The 21,200-nt window shown below is 51.6% G+C and overlaps 1 protein-coding gene across 1 annotated transcript in view; it reads left to right on the top strand.

Annotated features, from left to right (window-relative positions):
- The window catches only part of PPP1R14D (protein phosphatase 1 regulatory inhibitor subunit 14D), an 88,899-nt gene that overhangs the window by 30,468 nt on the left and 37,231 nt on the right, over nt 1-21,200 (top strand). The gene's annotated exons all lie outside the window — the stretch shown is intronic.

The raw sequence follows: 21,200 nt of genomic DNA on the forward strand, positions 1-21,200 counted from the left end.
TCCCGCCGCTACCCTGCACTCCACAAACTACATTGTCGCTACCCTGCACCCCACACACTACATCGCCGTTATCCTGCATCCCCCTCCCCGCACACACAAAACTCCTACTGCTACCCTGCACCCCACACACTACATCGCCGCTACCCTGCATCCCCCTTCCCACACACACCAAGCTTCCGCCCCTACCCTGCACTCCACACACTACATCGCCGCTACCCTGCATCCCCCTCCCTGCTCACATGAAACTTCCTGTGCTACCCTGCACCCCACACATCATATCGCCGCTACCCTGCACCCCACACACTACATCACCGCTACCCTGTATCCCCCTCCCCGCACACACGAAACTCCCGCCACTACATTGCACCCCACACACTACATCGCCGCTAGCCTGCATCCCCCTCCACGTACACACGAAACTCCCGCCACTACCCTGCATCCCCCTCCCCGCACACACGAAACTCCCGCCACTACATTGCACCTTACACACTACATCGCCGCTACCCTGCATCCCCCTCCACGTACACACGAAACTCCCGCCACTACCCTGCACTCCACACACATCGCCGCTACCCTGCATCCCCCTCCCCGCACACACAAAACTCCCGCTGCTACAATGCGTGGTGTGGGGTACACACTACATCACCGCTACCGTGCATCCCCCTCCCCGCACACACGAAACTCCCGCCACTACATTGCACCCCACACACTACATCACCGCTACCCTGCATCCCCCTCCTCACACACACAAAACTCCCGCCACTACCCTGCACCCCACACACTACATCGCCGCTACCCTGCATCCCTCTCCCCACACACACGAAACTCCCACCGCTACATTGCACCCCACACACTACATCGTCGCTACCCTGCACCCCACACACAACATCACCGCTACCCTGTATCCCACTCCCGGCACACACGAAATTCCCGCCGCTACCCTGCACCCCACACACCACATCATCGCTACCCTGCACCCCAAACACTACATCACCGCTACCCTGTATCCCCCTCCCCGCACACACAAAATTCCCGCCGCTACCCTGCACCCCACACACTACATCGCCGCTACCCTGTATCGCCCTCCCCACACACACACAAAACTCCCGCTGCTACATTGCACCCCACACACTACATCGCCGCTACCCTGCATCCCCCTCTCCGCACACACGAAGCTCCCGCCGCTACCCTGCACCCCACACACTACATCGCCGCTACCCTGCATCCCCCTCCCCGCACACACAAAACTCCTACTGCTACCCTGCACCCCACACACTACATCACCGCTACCCTGCACCCCACACACTACATCGCCGCTGCCCTGCACCCCACATACTACATCGCTGCTACCCTGTATCCATCTCTCCACACACATGAATCTCCCGCCACTACATTGCACCCCACACACTACATCGCCGCTACCCTGCATCCCCCTCCCCGCACACACAAAACTTCCTGCGCTACCCTGCACCCCACACACTACATTGCCGCTACCGTGCACCCCACACACTACATCGTCGCTACCCTGCACCCCACACACAACATCACCGCTACCCTGTATCCCCCGCACACACAAAATTCCCGCCGCTACCCTGCACCCCACAAACTACATCGTCGCTACCCTGCACCCCACACACTACATCGCCGCTACCCTGTATCCCCCTCCCCACACACACACAAAACTCCCGCTGCCTCATTGCACCCCACACACTACATCGCCGCTACCCTGCATCCCCCTCTCCGCACACACAAAACTCCCGCCACTACCCTGCACTCCACACACTACATCGCCGCTACCCTGCATCCCCCTCCCCGCACACACAAAACTCCTGCGGCTACCCTGCACCCCACACACTACATCACCGCTACCCTGCATCCCCTCCCCGCACACACGAAACTCCCGCCACTACCCTGCACCCCACACACACTACATCGCCGCTACCTTGCATCCCCCTCCCCGCACACACGAAACTCCCGCCACTACCCTGCACCCCACATACTACATCACCGCTACCCTGCATCCCCCTTCCCACACATATTAATATGACACCTCTCCCCCAGCACACATTAATAGGACACCACTCCCCCTCCCCCAGCACACATTAATAGGACACCACTCCCCCTCCCCCAGCACACATTAATAGGACACCACTCCTAGTTCCCCAGCACACATTAATAGGACAAAACTCCCCCTCCCCCAGCACACATTAATAGGACACCACTCCCCCTCCCCAACACACATTAATAGGACACCACTCCCCCTCCCCAACACACATTAATAGGACACCACTCCCCCTTCCCCAGCACACATTAATAGGACACCACTCCCCCTCCCCAGCACACATTAATAGGACACCACTCCCTCTCCCCCAGCACACATTAATAGGACACCACTCCCCCTCCCCCAGCACACATTAATAGGACACCACTCCCCCCTCCCCCAACACAAATTAATAGGGTACCACTCCCCCTTCCCCAGCACACATTAATAGGACACCACTCCCCCTCCCCAGCACACATTAATAGGACACCACTCCCCCTTCCCCAGCACACATTAATAGGACACCCCTCCCCCTCCCCCAGCACACATTAATAGGACACCACTCCCCCTCCCCAGCACACATTAATAGGACACCACTCCCCCTCCCCAGCACATATTAATAGGACACCACTCCACCTCCCCCAGCACACATTAATAGAACACCACTCCCCCTCCCCAGCACACATTAATAGGACACCACTCCCCCTTCCCCAGCACACATTAATAAGACACCACTCCCCCTCCCCCAGCACATATTAATAGGACACCACTCCCCCTTCCCCAGCACACATTAATAGGACACCACTCCCCCTTCCCAGCACACATTAATAGGACACCCCTCCCCCTCCCCAGCACACATTAATAGGACACCACTCCCCCTCCCCAGCACACATTAATAGAACACCACTCCCCCTCCCCAGCACACATTAATAGGACACCACTCCCCCTTCCCCAGCACACATTAATAAGACACCACTCCCCCTCCCCCAGCACATATTAATAGGACACCACTCCCCCTTCCCCAGCACACATTAATAGGACACCACTCCCCCTCCCCAGCACACATTAATAGGACACCCCTCCCCCTCCCCAGCACACATTAATAGGACACCACTCCCCCTCCCCAGCACACATTAATAGGACACCACTCCCCCTTCCCCAGCACACATTAATAGGACACCACTCCCCCTTCCCCAGCACATATTAATAGGACACCACTCCCCCTCCCCCAGCACACATTAATAGGACACCACTCCCCCTTCCCCAGCACACATTAATAGGACACCACTCCCCCTTCCCCAGCACACATTAATAGGACACCACTCCCCCTTCCCCAGCACACATTAATAGGACACCACTCCCCCTTCCCCAGCACACATTAATAGGACACCACTCCCCTTCCCCAGCACACATTAATAGGACACCACTCCCCCTCCCCAGCACACATTAATAGGACACCACTCCCCCTTCCCCAGCACACATTAATAGGACACCACTCCCCTTCCCCAGCACACATAGGGGGTCATTCCAAGTTGATCCCTCGCTAGCTAGTTTTAGCAACCGTGCAAACGCTATGCTGCCGCCCACTGGGAGTGTATTTTAGCTTAGCAGTAGTGCGAACGGTTGTATCGCAAAGCACCTGCAAAAAAATAAGATTTTACTTACCGATAAATCTATTTCTCGTAGTCCGTAGTGGATGCTGGGGACTCCGTCAGGACCATGGGGAATAGCGGCTCCGCAGGAGACAGGGCACAAAAGTAAAAGCTTTAGGATCAGGTGGTGTGCACTGGCTCCTCCCCCTATGACCCTCCTCCAAGCCTCAGTTAGGATACTGTGCCCGGACGAGCGTACACAATAAGGAAGGATTTTGAATCCCGGGTAAGACTCATACCAGCCACACCAATCACACTGTACAACCTGTGATCTGAACCCAGTTAACAGCATGATAACAGCGGAGCCTCTGAAAAGATGGCTCACAACAATAATAACCCGATTTTTGTAACAATAACTATGTACAAGTATTGCAGACAATCCGCACTTGGGATGGGCGCCCAGCATCCACTACGGACTACGAGAAATAGATTTATCGGTAAGTAAAATCTTATTTTCTCTGACGTCCTAGTGGATGCTGGGGACTCCGTCAGGACCATGGGGATTATACCAAAGCTCCCAAATGGGCGGGAGAGTGCGGATGACTCTGCAGCACCGAATGAGAGAACTCCAGGTCCTCTTTAGCCAGGGTATCAAATTTGTAGAATTTTACAAACGTGTTCTCCCCCGACCACGTAGCTGCTCGGCAGAGTTGTAATGCCGAGACCCCTCGGGCAGCCGCCCAGGATGAGCCCACCTTCCTTGTGGAATGGGCCTTGACAGATTTAGGCTGTGGCAGGCCTGCCACAGAATGTGCAAGTTGAAATGTGCTACAAATCCAACGAGCAATCGTCTGCTTAGAAGCAAGAGCACCCAGTTTGTTGGGTGCATACAGGATAACAGCGAGTCAGTTTTCCTGACTCCAGCCGTCCTGGAAACCTATATTTTCAGGGCCCTGACAACATCTAGCAACTTGGAGTCCTCCAAGTCCCTAGTAGCCGCAGGTACCACAATAAGCTGGTTCAGGTGAAACGCTGACACCACCTTAGGAAGAAACTGGGGACGAGTCCGCAGCTCTGCCCTGTCCGAATGGACAATCAGATATGGCTTTTGTGAGACAAAGCCGCCAATTCTGACACTCGCCTGGCCGAGGCCAGGGCCAACAGCATGGTCACTTTTCATGTGAGATATTTCAAATCCACAGATTTGAGCGGTTTAAAATGTGATTTGAGGAATCCCAGAACTACGTTGAGATCCCACAGTGCCACTGGAGGCACAAAAAGGGGGTTGTATATGCAATACTCCCTTGACAAACTTCTGGACTTCAGGAACTGAAGCCAATTCTTTCTGGAAGAAAATTGACAGGGCCGAAATTTGAACCTTAATGGACCCCAATTTGAGGCCCATAGACACTCCTGTTTGCAGGAAATGCAGGAATCGACCGAGTTGAAATTTCTTCGTGGGGCCTTCCTGGCCTCACACCACGCAACATATTTTCGCCACATGTGGTGATAATGTTTTGCGGTCACCTCCTTCCTGGCTTTGACCAGGGTAGGAATGACCTCTTCCGGAATGCCTTTTTCCCTTAGGATCTGGCGTTCCACCGCCATGCCGTCAAACGCAGCCGCGGTAAGTCTTGGAACAGACCTGGTACTTGCTGAAGCAAGTCCCTTCTTAGCGGCAGAGGCCATGAGTCCTCTGTGAGCATTTCTTGAAGTTCCGGGTGCCACGTCCTTCTTGGCCAATCCGGAGCCACGAGTATAGTTCTTACTCCTCTACGTCTTATAATTCTCAGTATCTTGGTTATGAGAAGCAGAGGAGGGAACACATACACCGACTGGTACACCCACGGTGTTACCAGAACGTCCACAGATATTGCTTGAGGGTCTCTTGACCTGGCGCAATACCTGTCCAGTTTTTTGTTCAGGCGGGACGCCATCATGTCCACCTTTGGTCTTTCCCAACGGTTCACAATCATGTGGAATACTTCCCGATGAAGTCCCCACTCTCCCGGGTGGAGGTCGTGCCTGCTGAGGAAGTCTGCTTCCCAGTTGTCCACTCCCGGAATGAACACTGCTGACAGTGCTATCACATGATTTTTCGCCCAGCGAAGAATCCTTGCAGTTTCTGCCATTGCCCTCCTGCTTCTTGTGCCGCCATGTCTGTTTACGTGGGCGACTGCCGTGATGTTGTCCCACTGGATCAATACCGGCTGACCTTGAAGCAGAGGTCTTGCTAAGCTTAGAACATTGTAAATTGCCCTTAGCTCCAGTATATTTATGTGGAGAGAAGTCTCCAGACTTGACCACACTCCCTGGAAATTTTTTCCCTGTGTGACTGCTCCCCAGCCTCTCAGGCTGGCATCCGTGGTCACCAGGACCCAGTCCTGAATGCCGAGTCTGCGGCCCTTTAGTAGATGAGCACTCTGCAGCCACCGCAGAAGAAACACCCTTGTCCTTGGAGACAGGGTTATCCGCTGATGCATCTGAAGATGCGATCCGGACCATTTTTCCAGCAGATCCCACTGAAAAGTTCTTGCGTGAAATCTACCGAATGGAATCGCTTCGTAAGAAGCCACCATTTTTCCCAGGACCCTTGTGCAATGATGCACTGACCCTTTTCCTGGTTTTAGGAGGTTCCTGACTAGCTCGGATAACTCCCTGGCTTTCTTCTCCGGGAGAAACACCTTTTTCTGGACTGTGTCCAGAATCATCCCTAGGAACAGCAGACGTGTCGTCGGAAACAGCTGCGGTTTTGGAATATTTAGAATCCACCCGTGGTGTCGTAGAACTACTTGAGATAGTGCTACTCCGACCTCCAACTGTTCTCTGGACCTTGCCCCTATCAGGAGATCGTCCATTTTCTTTGAAGAAGAATCATCATTTCGGCCATTACCTTGGTAAGGACCCGGGGTGCCGTGGACAATCCAACCGGCAGCGTCTGAAACTGATAGTGACAGTTCTGTACCACGAACCTGAGGTACCCTTGGTGAGAAGGGCAAATTGGGACATGGAGGTAAGCATCCCTGATGTCCCGGGACACCATATAGTCCCCTTCTTCCTGGTTCACTATCACTGCTCTGAGTGACTCCATCTTGATTTGAACCTTTGTATGTAAGTGTTCAACTATTTCAGATTTAGAATAGGTCTCACCGAGCCGTCTGGCTTCAGTACCACAATATAGTGTGGAATAATACCCCTTTCCTTGTTGTAGGAGGGGTACTTTGATTATCACCTGCTGGGAATACAGCTTGTGAATTGTTTCCACTACTGCCTCCCTGTCGGAGGGAGACGTTGGTAAAGCAGACTTCAGGAACCTGCGAGGGTGAGACGTCTCGAATTTCCAATCTGTACCCCTGGGATACTACTTGTAGGATCCAGGGGTCCACTTGCGAGTGAGCCCACTGCGTGCTGAAACTCTTGAGACGACCCCCCCCACCGCACCTGAGTCCGCTTGTACGGCCCCAGCGTCATGCTGAGGACTTGGCAGAAGCGGTGGAGGGCTTCTGTTTCTGGGAATGGGCTGCCTGCTGCAGTCTTCTTCCCTTTCCTCTATCCCATGGCAGATATGACTGGCCTTTTGCCCGCTTGCCCTTATGGGGACGAAAGGACTGAGGCTGAAAAGATGTTGTCTTTTTCTCCTTTATACGGCAATACTTCCATGTGCCGTTTGGAATCTGCATCACCTGACCACTGTCGTGTCCATAAACAACTTCTGGCAGATATGGACATCGCACTTACTCTTGAGATGCCAGAGTGCAAATATCCCTCTGTGCATCTCGCATATATAGAAATGCATCCTTTAAATGCTCTATAGTCAATAAAATACTGTCCCTGTCAAGGGTATCAATATTTTCAGTCAGGGAATCCGACCAAGCCACCCCAGCGCTGCACATCCAGGCTGAGGCGATCGCTGGTCGCAGTATAACACCAGTATGTGTGTATATACTTTTTAGGATATTTTCCAGCCTCCTATCAGCTGGCTCCTTGAGGGCGGCCCTATCTGGAGACGGTACCGCCACTTGTTTTGATAAGCGTGTGAGCGCCTTATCCACCCTAAGGGGTTTTTCCCAACGCGCCCTAACTTCTGGCGGGAAAGGGTATACCGCCAATAATTTTCTATCGGGGGAAACCCACGCATCATCACACACTTCATTTAATTTATCTGATTCAGGAAAAACTACAGGTAGTTTTTTCACACTCCACATAATACCCTTTTTTGTGGTACTTGTAGTATCAGAAATATGTAACACCTCCTTCATTGCCCTTAACAAGTAACGTGTGGCCCTAAAGGAAAATACGTTTGTTTCTTCACCGTCGACACTGGAGTCAGTGTCCGTGTCTGTGTCGACCGACTGAGGTAAAAGGACGTTTTAACGCCCCTGACCTTGTTTGAGACGCCTGGACAGGTACTAATTGGTTTGCCGGCCGTCTCATGTCGTCAACCGACCTTGCAGCGTGTTGACATTATCACGTAATTCCTTAAATAAGCCATCCATTCCGGTGTCGACTCCCTAGAGAGTGACATCACCATTACAGGCAATTGCTCCGCCTCCTCACCAACATCGTCCTCATACATGTCGACACACACGTACCGACACACAGCACACACACAGGGAATGCTCTGATAGAGGACAGGACCCCACTAGCCCTTTGGGGAGACAGAGGGAGAGTTTGCCAGCACACACCAAAAACGCTATAATTATACAGGGACAACCTTTATATAAGTGTTTTTCCCTTATAGCATTTTAATATATATAGTCATATCGCCAAATAAGTGCCCCCCCTCTCTGTTTTAACCCTGTTTCTGTAGTGCAGTGCAGGGGAGAGCCTGGGAGCCTTCCCACCAGCATTTCTGTGAGGGAAAATGGCGCTGTGTGCTGAGGAGAATAGGCCCCGCCCCCTTTTCGGCGGGCTTCTTCTCCCGTTTTTCTGAGACCTGGCAGGGGTTAAATACATCCATATAGCCCCCAGGGGCTATATGTGATGTATTTTTAGCCAGAATAAGGTACTATCATTGCTGCCCAGGGCGCCCCCCCCAGCGCCCTGCACCCTCAGTGACCGCTGCTATGAAGTGTGCTGACAACAATGGCGCACAGCTGCAGTGCTGTGCGCTACCTTATGAAGACTGAAAAGTCTTCTGCCGCCGGTTTCTGGACCTCTTCACTTTTCGGCATCTGCAAGGGGGTCGGCGGCGCGGCTCCGGGACGAACCCCAGGGTGAGACCTGTGTTCCGACTCCCTCTGGAGCTAATGGTGTCCAGTAGCCTAAGAAGCCAATCCATCCTGCACGCAGGTGAGTTCACTTCTCTCCCCTAAGTCCCTCGATGCAGTGAGCCTGTTGCCAGCAGGACTCACTGAAAATAAAAAACCTAACAAAACTTTTACTCTAAGCAGCTCTTTAGGAGAGCCACCTAGATTGCACCCTTCTCGGCCGGGCACAAAAATCTAACTGAGGCTTGGAGGAGGGTCATAGGGGGAGGAGCCAGTGCACACCACCTGATCCTAAAGCTTTTACTTTTGTGCCCTGTCTCCTGCGGAGCCGCTATTCCCCATGGTCCTGACGGAGTCCCCAGCATCCACTAGGACGTCAGAGAAAATTTTATGTAGTTTCAGAGTATCTCAAAACCTACTCAGCGCTTGCGATCACTTCAGACTATTCAGTTCCGAATTTGACGCCACAAACTCGCCCAGCGTTCACACAGACACGCCTTCATTTTTCCGGGCATTTTTTTTGCACACACTCCCTGAAAACGGTCAATTGCCACCCAGAAACGCCCACTTCATGTCAATCACTCTGCGGCAAGCAGTGCGACCGAAATGCATCGCTAGACCCTGTGCAAAACTACATCATTCGTTGTGCCCGTACGCATTGTGCTGCATGCGCAGAACTGCCGATTTTTAGCCTGAACGCTGCACAGTGCGCTGCAAACAAATTCAGCTAGCGATCAACTCGGAATGACCCCCATTAATAGGACAACACTCCCCCTCCCCCAGCACACATTAATAGGACAACACTCCCCCTCCCCCAGCACACATTAATAGGACACCACTCCCCCTTCCCCCAGCACACATTAATAGGACACCACTCCCCCTTCCCCAGCACACATTAATAGGACACCACTCCCCCTTCCCCAGCACACATTAATAGGACACCACTCCCCCTCCCCCAGCACACATTAATAGGACACCACTCCCCCTCCCCCAGCACACATTAATAAGACACCACTCCCCCTTCCCCAGCACACATTAATAGGACACCACTCCCCCTTCCCCAGCACACATTAATAGGACACCACTCCCCCTTCCCCCAGCACACATTAATAGGACACCACTCCCCCTCCCCAGCACACATTAATAGGACAAAACTCCCCCTCCCCCAGCACACATTAATAGGACACCACTCCCCCTCCCCAACACACATTAATAGGACACCACTCCCCCTCCCCAACACACATTAATAGGACACCACTCCCCCTTCCCCAGCACACATTAATAGGACACCACTCCCCCTTCCCCAGCACACATTAATAGGACACCACTCCCCCTTCCCCAGCACACATTAATAGGACACCACTCCCCCTCCCCCAGCACACATTAATAAGACACCACTCCCCCTTCCCCAGCACACATTAATAGGACACCACTCCCCCTTCCCCAGCACACATTAATAGGACACCACTCCCCCTTCCCCAGCACACATTAATAGGACACCACTCCCCTATCCCCAGCACACATTAATAGGACACCACTCCCCCTTCCCCAGCACATATTAATAGGACACCACTCCCCCTCCCCCAGCACAAATTAATAGGACACCACTCCCCCTCCCCAGCACATATTAATAGGACACCACTCCCCCTCCCCAGCATATATTAATAGGACACCACTCCCCCTTCCCCAGCACATATCAATAGGACACCACTCCCCCTTCCCCAGCACACATTAATAGAGTACCACTCCCCCTTCCCCAGCACATATTAATAGGACACCACTCCCCTCCCCCAGCACACATTAATAGGACACCACTCCCCCTTCCCCAGCACATATTAATAGAACACCACTCCCCATTCCCCAGCACACATTAATAGGACACCACTCCCCCTTCCCCAGCACATATTAATAGGACACCACTCCCCTCCCCCAGCACACATTAATAGGACACCACTCCCCCTTCCCCAGCACACATTAATAGAGTACCACTCCCCCTTCCCCAGCACATATTAATAGGACACCACTCCCCCTCCCCAGCACACATTAATAGGACACCACTCCCCCTTCCCCAGCACACATTAATAGGACACCACTCCCCCTCCCCCAGCACACCACTCCCCCTCCCCCAGTACACATTAATAGGACACCACTCCCCCTCCCCCAGCACACCACTCCCCCTCCCCCAGTACACATTAATAGGACACCACTCCCCCTCCCCCAGCACACATTAATAGGACACCACTCCCCATCCCCAGCACACCACTCCCCCTCCCCCAGCACACCACTCCCCCTCCCCCAGTACACATTAATAGGACACCACTCCCCCTTCCCCAGCACACATTAATAGGACACCACTCTCCCTTCCCCAGCACACATTAATAGAACACCACTCCCCCTCCCCCAGCACACATTAATAGGACACCACTCCCCCTTCCCCAGCACACATAAATAGGACACCACTCCCCCTCCCCCAGCACAAATTAATAGGGTACCACTCCCCTTCCCCCAGCACACATTAATAGGACACCACTCCCCCTCCCCCAGCACACATTAATAGGACACCACTCCCCCTTCCCCAGCACACATTAATAGAGTACCACTCCCCCTTCCCCAGCACATATTAATAGGACACCTCTCCCCCTCCCCAGCACACATTAATAGGACACCACTCCCCCTTCCCCAGCACACATTAATAGGACACCACTCCCCCTTCCCCAGCACACATTAATAGGACACCACTCCCCCTTCCCAGCACACCACTCCCCCTCCCCCAGTACACATTAATAGGACACCACTCCCCCTCCCCCAGCACACCACTCCCCCTCCCCCAGTACACATTAATAGGACACCACTCCCCCTCCCCCAGCACACATTAATAGGACACCACTCCCCCTCCCCAGCACACCACTCCCCCTCCCCAGCACACATTAATAGGACACCACTCCCCCTCCCCAGCACACCACTCCCCCTCCCCCAGTACACATTAATAGGACACCACTCCCCCTTCCCCAGCACACATTAATAGAACACCACTCCCCCTCCCCCAGCACACATTAATAGGACACCACTCCCCCTTCCCCAGCACACATAAATAGGACACCACTCCCCCTCCCCCAGCACAAATTAATAGGGTACCACTCCCCTTCCCCCAGCACATATTAATAGAACACCACTCCCCCTCCCCCAGCACAAATGAATAGGACACAACTCCCCCTCCCCCAGCACACATTAATAGGACACCACTCCCCCTCCCCCAGCACACATTAATAAGACACCACTCCCCCTCCCCCAGCACATACTAATAGAACACCACTCCCCCTCCCCAGCACACATTAATAGACCACCACTCCCCCTTCCCCAGCACATATCAATAGGACACCACTCCCCCAGCATACATTAATAGGGTACCACTCCCTCTCCCCAAGAACACATTAATAGGACCCCCCTCCCCAAGCACAGAGTAATAGGACAGTCTCCGTCCCCCCGTACAAGTTTACTGTACAAAACGCTGGTGACATTGTGTTGGGCGTACTGGAAACATTTTTTTTTTCTACCTAAAAAAATAAGCCTATTTAGGCATTTTGATATTACGGAAAAAAGAGAAGTGAGAACACTCACTACTAGGAGCGCCTATTATATTAAAACAGTCAAAGACATATACATACCTCCCAACTGTCCCGATTCCAGTGGGACAGTCCCGCTATTCGGACTCTGTCCCACTGTCCCACCCGCGGGCTGCAGTGTCCCGTGGGCAGGGGAGGGCAGGTTGGGAGAGCTATACCTTTTTTATACCAAATATGGTGGGTCGCACCTGGGAGCCTGACATGGGAGCTTCCAGAGCGTGACCTGCCTCAGGCCCCTCTTTGCGCTGTTTACCAACCCGGCAGATCATATGATCTCCAAGCGCCGCCCGTCCAACCCGTGTTCAACCCTGCAAGCTACCGAGTTGGAATACCGGGTTGCTCAACCCGGATTATTCCAGCTGGGCCCTTTTCCACCGCACAGCAATATGGGTTATGTGCGCTCATGTGCAGTAACCCGTGTTAGAAGCTGGCAGTGTATAAGGGCTATTTGGTGGGATGTACTATGTGACATCGCTGCCCATCGTCACAATGCTAAGCGCATATGTACTTACATATGCGCTTAGCATTGCAAAGGACAGCTCCCCCGATAAGAGCTGTCATTTGCGATTCCCCTGTGTCATTCTGCGCATGTGCAAAATGATGGAGCCGGCCGCGGGGCATGCTGGGAGGGATCTGTTCAGACCCCTCACACAGCGCTGCGGAAAGAAGCCCATAGGCTTCTATGGAGTATCACCAACAAAAGCTGGAGAACCCCTCTGCAGCGCTGACCCGGCAGCTAGGTCTTTGTACATTAGGAAAATGCAGTAAACGGGGGTTTACCGCATTTTCTGCTTAGTACATCCCGCCCTTAGTGATCACCGCTGCTCTGCTTTGCAAAGCAGCCGGTGATTGCTGAATAGCTCAGAGAGCGGTGGACACACCCTTCCCCCCAAATTATGAAAATGGGGTTCGTGCAGTGAAGCCCCACCCAGGGCTGGACCTTCCACTAGGCAGCTTTAGGTAGCTGCCTAGGGGCACTGGGACCTGAGGGGGTGGCCTGCTACAGCTGCTGGAAAAAGGTAGCGTGGTCCTACCTTTCACAGCCGCTGCATCCCCCGGCACTCATATTTTACAGTAGCCGCGACTGCTAAGTTCCCATATTGCAGCCTCCAGCTCCACCTCCACCCAGCACAGGCAGTAACTTTGACAGCTCCTGGAGTCCTGGCTGGGGGTGACATGCAGCACTGCTCTTCATTCCAGGCTCTTTCACGGACTACTCAGTCTCAACTCTGCATTGCAGCCTGCAGGTAATGTGGCTGCCCATTGCATTTTCTGTGTAAATGCATGCTGTGCATCATGGGAGATGATGTCATGATGAGGTGACTCACTTCCTGTTTGTCTCCTGTTACTTCCACTTGGTGTCTGGCTCATCTTGAGTAAAGACCTGTATTACACTGATGCTGCAAGTGTCGTCCTGATTTTGTTGTTACACATCCACATGGTGTCAGAACTGGGATGCCATGGCACAAGGTCTCAGGAGAATAGATCAGCTGATATTTGATGAAAACGTGGCTGACAACTGGCTGAGGTTTAAAAGGGATTGGCACATATACTCCATAGCAGGCCTTTCAGACAAGTAAAAAAAAAAATCCAGGCATACACGCTGCTGAACCTCGCAGGCACCGATGCTGTGGACAAATCAGATGCTTTTGTATACGCTGATGGAGAAGACAGAGAGGATCCTGACATCCTAATTGCAAAGTTTGAAGAGATCTGCATGCCAGTAAAGAATGTCATTATGGACAGGCATGTTTTCAACAGCACAAACCAAAAGGGTGATGACACTATACAGTCCTACGTCTCCACGCTAAAGCTGCTGGCAAAGAAGTGCAATTTTGGTATCCTCACAGATGAGCTCATCCGTGACAGAACCGTATGCGACATACGCAGCGACAAGGTACGTGCACAGCTGCTGCGGGAGAAGGGCCTCACATTAGGAACTGCCATAAATATCTGTATGTTAAATGAGCAGTCTGAAAAGGGCACAAGGGAACTAAGAAAGGACGCTGAGGTGTGTGTCATGGTGGCCGTTCTGCGCCGATCCTCCATGTGTGGGAACTGCGTGGCACAGCACCCTCCTGACAAACAAAGCTGCCCGCATATGATAAATGATATAATGCCTGCGGCAAATGGAATCATTTTGCAAGGTGCTGCCGCTCCAAAGATCAAACTACCAGAAAGCGACAGTCTGAGTCGCACTATAGCCGCTCACCCCGGCGGATTAACCAGGTTGAAACGGAGTCAGGGTGTGAATCGGTTCACATGACAGTTTGTGATAGTGTAGACAACTTGGATGAAAAGGGCAAAATATTTATCAAACTGAGAACAAAGCTTAGGAACAAGGTGGCCATAGTAAAAATAGACTCAGGAGCGAAGTGCAATGTCATATCCTACAAACAACTACGTGAAATAGATCCAACTGCACAGATAAACCCACGAGACAAGATCAACTTGATAGCTTATGGTGGCCAGATCATCACTACACTGGGTACCACAAAGCTAAAGTTTAACCGTGCTGATTTGCTATTCCACATTGTGGATCAAAAGGTTAAACCACTGCTAGGCCTCCCTGACACTATGAAGCTAGGCCTTCGGTACACGCAATACAGATGACCATCCCGGAGATAAAAGACTTTCAGAATTTATTTGATTGCAGTACACTTGGCAAGCTTCCTGTTGTGTACCATATGAGGCTGGATGACTCCATTGTACCTACTGTCTGTGCCCCTCGGAGGGTTCCTATCACAATGAAAGACAAAATCATTAAAGAGATCCACAGAATGACTCAGTTGGGTGTTGCATGGAGCAACTGTGCAGGCTATCCCTGTGAAATCATTGTTGCTAACATCTTGGTGTGTGGCTGCACCAAGGAAGAACACGACCAGCGACTGCACCAGGTACTTGAATGGGCCCGTGCATTGAACCTCAAGCTCAACCCAGACAAATGCAAGTTTAGAGTTACAGAAGTGGCGTACGTGGGCCACGTGCTCTCTAGTCAAGGCGTCAAACCGGATCCAAATAAAATCACTGCCATCCAGCAAATGCCGCTTCTGGCTGACCAACAGGCACTGCAGCGCTTACTGGGGATGACCAGCTGCCTGTCTAAACTTGTTCCGCAATACAGTGAAACCACGGCATCTTTGTGGCAGCTACTCCACCAGGGCTCAGAATGGTGCTGGCTGGACGCACACACGGTTGCTGTTGTTCGCCTGCAACCATTTCCATGACTTCATCTATGGCCGTCCTGTCATGGTGGAAACCGACCATCAGCTTCTTATCACCATACTGAAGAAGCCCATCCACTCTGCTTCTTCCCGTATTCAGGGCATGATGCTCAAGCTGCAGTGGTACAACCTGGATGTCATATATAAGCGAGGCAAAGAAATTTATTTTGCTGATGCTCTGTCTCGAGCCTTCCTTTCGACTACTGACATGAACGCTGCTGAGGATGACTATGAGGTCATGGCTATGGAGGTGCTTCCTACCAAGCGGCTGGAAGAGCTGCATCCTGCTACACTTGCGGAAGATCTTTGCCAGTGTCTCTCTGCTGTAATTCTCAACGGCTGGCCATCCTCTTCCAAGGAACTGCCGCACTGCCTTTGCTGCTTCTACTGTATGAGAGATAAGCTCACCATGTCTGATGGTGTCATCCTGCGGGGTCATCGCTTCCTGATTCCGGCTGCCCTTCAGACATTCTACAACCGACAGATGCATCTGGGCCATCCCGGCCTGGAGGCTACCAAGCATAGGGCCCATGAAACCATGTTCTGGCCCTCCATGTATGGTGACATTGACCGTGCTGTCTCGTTTTGTGCACCCTGCAATGCCTTGCATCCACACCTTCCATGCGAGCCCATGCTGCTCCATGACATTCCTGATCTTCTGTGGTCCATTCTTACGGCTGATCTATTTGAATGGAGGGGGAAGGGGTACCTGGTACTAGTTAACTCCTATTCAGGATGGTTTGAGATAAGTTACTTGCCCAGCACCACACCCCACAGCAGCTGATCACTGATCATGCCATGCAATTCAAGAGTAGAGTGTTCAAGGACTTTGCGAATACATGGGACTTCCAGCACATCACTAGTAGACCACACTACCCACAGTCAAATGGAGTGGCAGAGCATGCAGTCTACTCTGCAAAGCACCTAATGGAGAAGTGTGCACGAGATGGATCGGACATATACTTGGCACTGTTAAACTTGAGAAACATGCCCCGAGATGGACTTCCATCCCCTGCACAGTGCCTATTAGCACGGCGCACCCGCACAGGCATCCCAATGGCAAAGCAGCTCCTGCAACCCAGAGTAGAGCCACAGGTACGGGAGAACATCAGCAAGTGCAGAATGGTTGCCAAAGCTTCTTATGACAGATCAGCATACCGTCTGCCACCAATGTCTCCAGGCCAGCCTGTCCGCATGCAAACCGAGCAAGGATTTGACAGAATGGCAGTCGTTCATCATCCTGCAGGTCGTCCAATTAGCTACGTGGTACAGTCTGATAATGCCCTCTAAGAATGCCACCGCCGCCATCTGTTAGGTGTACCTGAAGAAAGCTCTACACAGCCTGACTCATCAGTTTCTAGCACAGCTGCAACCAATGTCAGTGATGATTCGCAATGCATGGACAGTCCTTCCTCAGAGACCACTTCTGAAGTAATAGAGCCCTCTGGTGTCACAGCGGACATGCCTATAGGTTCCCAGTGTACCCTTACCAGATCGGGCCGTGTGTCCAAACCCAACCCAAAGTTCCAAGACTTTATTGTATAATGTCTTTTCTTTTGTTCATTCCTAACATTGTCACATTGTTGCATTTGTTTCATCTATGTTCTGCATCCTTCCAAATTGAAAGGGGATGTAAATGCATGCTATGCATCATGGGAGATGATGTCAACCCAAGGTTACTCACTTCCTGTTTGTCTCCTGTTACTTCCACTTGGTGTCTGGCTCATGCTGAGTAAAGACCTGTATTACACTGATGCTGCAAGTGTCCTGATTTTATTGTTACACATCTACACTCTGCATTGATAAGGAAAGAGGGTGAGAGCAGCAGTGTGGAAAGGGGGGGGGGGGAATGAGGAACGGCATGCACACAGTCTGGGGTGATGAGCAGCAGCATGCACACATATGGTGGGGGGATAGAACAGCAGATATTTAACAGAGTAAGGGGGAGGGGATGATAGCAGCATGCCTTTCATGTGAAGGGTGGGTAGGGGGAAGGGGCAGTAGGCAGAAGTTTTGCTTAGGGTGCCGAGAAACCTTGCACCGGTACTGGCCCCACCCCCTTTTCAAAAGACACACCCCTTCTACCATGGCCCACCCCCTTTTTGGCCGTGGTTGAGCCTCTGGTGCAGCCAGTCCCAATTCTTAATCTACACAAGTTGGGAGGTATGCATATATAAGAATAATATATCTGTCAGGAATCAGCGTTCAGCAGTATGTCACTTACCAGCGCGCTGGTGCACAGGTCTCCAGAGGTCACAGTCCCAGCCTGAGGCTAATGCTGTGTGTGCTGCCTGTCTGCGGTGTACAGAACCTTCTACCATCTTGCACCCCGGAATTCCATCTGGCATGCACCCCGCTTTGTTCCTGCCATCTGCACTGCATGGGTACCGCCATGACACTGGCGGTCAACTGATCCGGTGCTACCCAATCCAGTGCTGGGTATCGCACACATGATTTGTTCATCCAATGGCTGCTGACCAGGGAGTATATAGGAAGAGTCCAGGCTGAGTATCACTGCCTTGAACAATGAGTCATATTCTATGCACAGCGTCTCCTGGCTCCAGTCTCCTGAGACTCTTCTGTGTCAGCTATCTGTGGAACTACAGGCACCAACTATCCAGTTTGGATACAGCTCCATCTGCATTCTGCTCCACAATTCACTAGCAGTCATAGACCCTCTCCAGGTGCTGCATTACTACTCTCACCTGCTTGTTAGCTGCCTGCAACAGCGTTGTGCCATTTCACGTGCACTAGGAATTATGCTGTATTTCTCAGGTGTATCCTGCTAAGCCAAACCTGTTTCCACGTATACCAACTTCCAGAGTAGTTCTGCTCCTGTTCACCATTGGTTTCCAGGCCGATCATCATTTGCTCCTGTTCACCATCGGTTCCCAGGCTGATCATCGTTTGCTCCTGTTCACCCTTGGTTCGCAGGCTGATAATCGTTCGTTCCTGTTCATCACCTGTTCCCAGACCAAACATTGGGGGTAATTCACACCTGATCGCTAGGGTGCGTTTTTTGCATCCCTGCTATCAGGTAGTCGCCGCCTACAGGGGAAGGGTGCTAGCAGTGTGTAGGTGTGCGAACGCTTGTGCTGGAGAGCTGCAAAAACAGCAGTTTGTGGGGCCACTGCACAGCCCAGGATTAATCCGCTGCGATGATCGTGGCCGGAGCTGACGTCAGGAATCCTCCCACAAAACGCCGGGTCCCTCCTGCATTTTTCCGGACACTCCCTAGAAACGGTCACTTGCCACCCACATATGGCCTCTTCCTGTCAATCTCTGTGCGTTCGCCGGTGCGGATGGATTTTTCACAACCTCCCCGCTGCTGCGGATCGTCGCGCGTGCACATTGCGGTGGATACGCATGCACAGTTCAGGCCTGATTGCCCACTGTGCGAAAATGCGCAGCAGCGATCAGGTCTGAATTAGCCCCCTTCTCGGGTAACCCGTTCACACTGCGCCTGACTCGGTAATAACCCTGGAATAACCCTTCTTTATTCCCGAGTTGAATTACCAGGTCAGGTGACCTGGGAATTTGGCAGTGACTCGTTCACACTGCACAGCGACCCGGCAAAATACCGTGTCGATACCGGGTTATTCTTGGAGTGTTGCACCACCACTGACCCACTAGTGCCCCCTCCGGGAACAGACACAAATACAGATCTGACAATATCCAAATTTATTCACAATGTCAACACAATGTTAAAAAAGCCTTAAAAATAGAAAATCTCATCAGCAAAAGCAAGTCTCTGGAAAGGTACACCTGCTCCAAGGTGGTAATTGCATAAATATAACATATTGTCCTTTAAAAATCCAAAAGCGTTGTTGATCCAGTATATAAGTGTTACCCATTAACAACAATAGGTTGCAGTGTAAGCCATATGTATACACCAATAAAAGGTGCAAATGGATTTCTGAAACAGCACTGCGCTGTATATTAATAGTTAATTAGCAGTAATGTGATGTCAGTCTCTACCGTGTGAACCTGCAGGGGAGAGCGCAGTGAGATCTTGGCGTCTGCGCTATGCTCGACACTGTGTCACAGATTCCAGGCAGCACATTGGTGGTCATTCCGAGTTGTTCGCTCGGTAATTTTCTTCGCATCGCAGTGTTTTTCCGCTAATTGCGCATGCGCAATGTTCGCACTGCGACTGCGCCAAGTAAATTTGCTATGAAGATTGGTATTTTACTCACGGCATTACGAGGTTTTTTCTTCGTTCTGGTGATCGTAATGTGATTGACAGGAAGTGGGTGTTTCTGGGCGGAAACTACCCGTTTTATGGGAGTGTGTGAAAAAACGCTACCGTTTCTGGGAAAAATGCGGGAGTGGCTGTAGAAACGGGGGAGTGTCTGGGCGAACGCTGGGTGTGTTTGTGACGTCAAACCAGGAACGACAAGCACTGAACTGATCGCACTAGAAGAGTAAGTCTCGAGCTACTCAGAAACTGCACAGAGAAGTCTTTTCGCAATATTGCGAATCTTTCATTCGCAATTTTGATAAGCTAAGATCCACTCCCAGTAGGCGGCGGCTTAGCGTGTGCAATGCTGCTAAAAGCAGCTTGCGAGCGAACAACTCGGAATGAGGGCCCTTGATGGTTTGTTTCAGTGCAAACAGAAGGAGAGCATTAGTTGCTGTATGCAGACTAGTGCTGATCTCGATCTCCTGCACTCCATCACAATTATAGTGTATCCGTGTATCAGGGGGTTTAGTAGTGTGTTTCTAACTCCTGCTTGTATCCCTACGAACAACCTTTGCACAGACGACTCCATGAGTCCATGAGTTCTTCTACTTAATTTAAACTATAAACTGCTCTGTGGTTTAGAGGACTAAGGACCTAATTCAGTAAGGAATAGTATAGCAATTTCTGCCAAGTAGCAGAATTTGCAATCCTTTGGATCGCATGCTGGGGGCCGCCAATCGTAGGGCAAGGCCGTCCAGCATGCTAACAACCCCCCCACCTTGACCCAGAGCGGCCCTAGACATAGGCAAACTAGGCAAATGCCTGGGGCATTTAGTATGCCTAGGGGCACAAGCAGCTTCTGCTGATTAAAATGATATGTGGCATGCCTATATTTTGTGTGTGACTGCCGCTGTATCTGCATACAAAATGCTACGTTACATTGTATTCCTGGAAATCACTGTAACGTAGCATTTCATATGCAAATACAGTCACAGTCGCACACAGAATATAGGCATGCTGCATATCATTTTAATCAGCAGAAGCTGCTTGTGCATCCTAGCCACACAGTAATGCAAATGAGACGCACTTTCATACAAAAAAAGGTGCCCGACGTTAACAGAGTTGCCAGCTGACTCTCGCCAGGCATCTCCTGCTGCATGGCGTATTGAGACAAGATGTATGAGGACATATCTGTATCCAAGCAGAGGCAGAGGTCATGGTGTTAAGGTGTGTACACACGGTGAGATAAATCTGTAAAATTTTGATTATATAGTCAAAATCTTATGAAAAGTTAGTGCATATCTCAAGGTGTTTTGCAGCTTGCGAT

Source organism: Pseudophryne corroboree, chromosome 12 (genome assembly GCF_028390025.1).
Source record: "Pseudophryne corroboree isolate aPseCor3 chromosome 12, aPseCor3.hap2, whole genome shotgun sequence".
Classification (NCBI taxonomy): Eukaryota; Metazoa; Chordata; class Amphibia; order Anura; family Myobatrachidae; genus Pseudophryne; species Pseudophryne corroboree.